The 4,122-nt window shown below is 31.7% G+C and overlaps 1 pseudogene; it reads right to left on the bottom strand.

The window, feature by feature from the left end:
• Positions 1-1,052: 1,052 nt before the first annotated feature.
• On the bottom strand, positions 1,053-3,794 carry LOC149543868 (nucleobase-ascorbate transporter 5-like; annotated as a pseudogene).
• Between the last annotated feature and the right edge of the window lie 328 nt (positions 3,795-4,122).

The following is a 4,122-nucleotide window of genomic DNA, read 5'->3' as shown; positions in this document are numbered from 1 at the left end:
AAAATAAATAAATAAAAGAAATAAAAAATCATGACCCTACAACAGATGAACTCAAGAAAAAAATATGCAATAACGGAAGAAACTACCAAAGAAAAACAAATTAAAACACACACTATACATGTTTATTATTAATTATTCAATGTTTTTGAAAAAAGAAAGAAAGTAAAAAGAGTCAATTTAGTAGCATAGGTGTCCTAAAACTGCAAGCTTTTAAGAAATGTTCAACACACCAAAAAATAGTGTCTCTATAAAACCCATTAACATATTCAATAACAAACTAAAAGATAAAACATGTTTCAATACCAATGAGATCAAAAAAGTAAATATGATGCCACTACATCTACAATGTTGACTTTCCAATGGTTTTCTTTTTTGTTTTGTAACTTCTTGGTTCCTAAAACTATATTCAACAATTTTAAAATTTTAAAACATAAGAAGATAGTTCACAAAAAAAGAAGATGAGCATCTCCATATGAGACTCACTCAAAGCTCATTTTAGCAAAGAACATACCAGTAGATCATAAATGTTGCAATACCAAGGCTTTTACTCTGCAATAATTCTACACATGCCTATGTAGCAGATGTTGTTTCCACCACAATAAAGTCAAGATCTCCACAAGAAATGGATACATCGACATCATATATCATTGCAAACCAGACCAAATATTTGTTAATCTGGTATTCCTTTAATGTTGTACAAATAATAGTTATTGAACCAAATTTAGACAACATAGAAATAAATGATCAATAACATTTTTTTTAAACAAACCAAAAATTGTCAACCATTTCCATAGAAACAGAAACATCATATTTTTCTATAAACAAACATTCAGTTTGTCAATCTAGAATTCATGTAGCTATCAAACAAGAAAGGATTCAAGAGCCAATAATTACATGGAAGGAAATGGGCATCTGACAAAATTGATATCATATAAATACTGCAAACAGATCTATGGCCTGCTACTAAAGAGGAAATGCACCAACAGACCAAAGAGAGTGGATTCCATGTGGAATCATCTAGCAAGGAGAACTAGGTAGATTCCCTAAAGCATCTAAGTGCATTCAGGAAATGTACAACAAGGATGCCTCTTTAGGATAGATGGAGGAGCTATGGCACTTGCATACCTTGACACAACATAAAATGCACCACTAGACTACCAATTCAAAGCATAACAATCAATACACTTTGTAGCATATGGATAATTAACAAAGTAGTTAGCAACTACAAAAACAATTAAATATGAAAACTGGAATTTGGAATTTGACAAGCTAACCTCAACGAGTGAGAGAAAAGTAGCAAACATGATTGTAATTGCTTGTCCTGCATCAAATATGGGCACTCCCTATTGGAATGGATAGGGAATCCTTATCCTGCAGAATAACAAGAATGAGTAAAAACTATTTTTAAAAATGTGATTTAACATGAGAAATTTGGAAGTAGTCTATACCATCAAGCATGTGTAACCAATCCAGAACTGTCTGTCTTGCAATGAAGTTGGGTTTTTTGAGGGCTATTTTTGTATGCTCCACCTACTATGAGAAAATAAGCATAAAGCCAAACAATTGCAACAAAAATGATGATAGCAAAATGCTCAAAAATAGTTTTCTTTCTAGGCTTGATATGTCAAGCATATTGAAATGACAGAAAATGGATTCAATCAATTACTATGCCTACTATACCTCAAGCAAATACCATACTTTTTTCCAACTGCAAGACATTATCTGTAGACCTAAGTACAAGGTTACAACACCATGTATACTCTCACCACTAAAAGCATAAAATAAAACCTATAAATCTTTAAATTTGAACCTAAAGACCCAATCTTCTTAAGAGGTAAGAATGTTTTTAGGAATCTAACCAAAATAAATGCTCATTTTGCAAATTTTAAAATCATATATTTAATCTTTTGAATTAGTAGCTCATATTTTAGATTGTGTATGAGTTTTTAAACTAGAAGCTACTAGTTCAAAATTAAAAAATGATAAACTAACATATTTAATAGTCTCATTCAAAATTTTGATGGTTTTACCTGTGAAAAAAAGACCAATGCGATAAGCTATGGAAGTTCTATCTCTATGCATTTAGCCACCTACAAATAACATTATAAAATGAATAGGAGACTTAATCTGACTTCAACATATGAAAGTGTTAACATAAATAAAATTATACAATTCAACATGGTTGTACTAAATTAAAAAGAAGTTAACCATTCATGCCCTACAATTACAAATGTATAAAACACTTTGTAAAACCATAACTTCCAAAGAAAGCTCTTAATAATAGGGAAATCTGAAAAAAATGATGTGCTACATATAGGTCGGGACAAGTTCATATTTTGAATGTAGAAATTTAAACAAAGACAAGATTGAAAACCTTGGAAACCATAGATCAAGTTCATCTAGTGAAAAATCCCAACTGGCATGCATAAGGAGATTTACAAGTTCAATAGCCCAATACTTAATTGGCTTAAAGTTCTCTAAATATTCTACTAATAAAACATTTCAATGAGATGCTCTCTGAATTCAAGCTTAATTAGTATCACTAAAAGCCAAAGTGAACATCCATTTCTTGCTCCCCCAGTTTCATTGCATGAAAATTATTTACCAATTAGCTCTACTACCTAAAATTTAAATTGTATACTTGAAAGGTGTGCACAAACACCAACTTAGTTTAATATCCAAGTGAAAAAGTCATATTACGATGCACCACACAACTCTCTAGGATTTGGGTGTTCACAACCATAACCCATCAATGATCCTAAATTAAGGATTGTATGAATTAAGAGTCACTAAAACAAATTAGTATTCTATTCAAAAAGTACTCATTCAAGCATAACTATTATAAGCAAGATGTCATTAATCTAGGATAATTAGACATTTGATTAAGCAAGTGGGGTCTAGGAAAATGAGTCTCATATACATACGCTGAGGAAGCCGAGTTCATAGAGGCCAAGCCCCACAAAACTTATTAGAGGAACTACACAAAGAAGACTCAGAAACCTAAGAAGAGCAAGACCATCAACATAATAATGTCAAGCCTTAGAGACTATAAAGTGATGAAATCTAAAACAATTTTTTAGCCTATGGATCAAATAAGATGTAGAAAATAAATAAACCTAGCAACAATAGCCTAAAGACCACTAAGTCCAACAATTTTTTGTAAACTGGATGCATCCAACTCTGCAGACAAGGATTCATGGGTTAGCAAAGAGTAATAAACCATATATGTTTCCAAATCAAGCTTGAAGAATACTCAATGTACCAATTTCCTTATGTACATCATGTGGGTCTGTTATTTTTTGGAATTTGCTAGAACTAACAATGGAAATAGTTGGAAGATTGAAAGCATAGGATCCTCCTATAATAGTAGGAAGCCTAGTCCCAAAGTATGATTGTAAAAGAGTGTTAAGACCTGCTACAAACAATAACGTATGAATAACTCTGGCTTTTTCATCCTACATGGATATTTAATTTATTTAATTCAGACCTATAAACTCCTCATTGAAGCTATCAAAAATACCTTCCACTCGATTAGCAAAAATTAAGATTCCATTGGTAGAAAAATCCTCAAAATTTTTTTAAGATATATGAAGCATAGGAAGCTCCATAATGGATTATTATTGGATTTTTTGAGACTGTAGATGTGTGTAGTATTTTCAACTTACATTTGAGCCACCCATCTGAGGAACAAAGAATGAGGGGATGATTACAGTACTGCCCAACATAACCAAATAGTGTTGAAAACCAAGTAGGATAGCTTCCACTACAGGAGCCAAGACAATAATTAGCTCCATGCTATGTCCAACCTATAAGAAAATAAATGAAGCCCTTTAATTAGTCTTGAGCAACCTCTTAATTAGAAAACTCAACCAGACAGGTAACCTATGGTGGGGCTTTGGTGTTACATGAAAATTTGAAATACAACATGAATTAGTTACCAAATTGAATCTAAACATCTGGGATAATGGCTTGCTCTAGTTGACTAATAACAAAATTACAATAAGAGAGATGCAAAAAAAAGGGGAAAAAAATTTAGAGCAACATGATGTACACAAGTCATAGACAAAGTACACTTCAAAAAAATTGGGATCCAGATACAGGATATATATAAACAATTGCCCT

This window comes from Cupressus sempervirens, chromosome 8 (genome assembly GCF_028749045.1).
Source record: "Cupressus sempervirens isolate cs-2001-9-10 chromosome 8, ASM2874904v1, whole genome shotgun sequence".
In the NCBI taxonomy this organism is placed as follows: Eukaryota; Viridiplantae; Streptophyta; class Pinopsida; order Cupressales; family Cupressaceae; genus Cupressus; species Cupressus sempervirens.
This window is presented reverse-complemented; position numbering and strand designations above follow the sequence as displayed.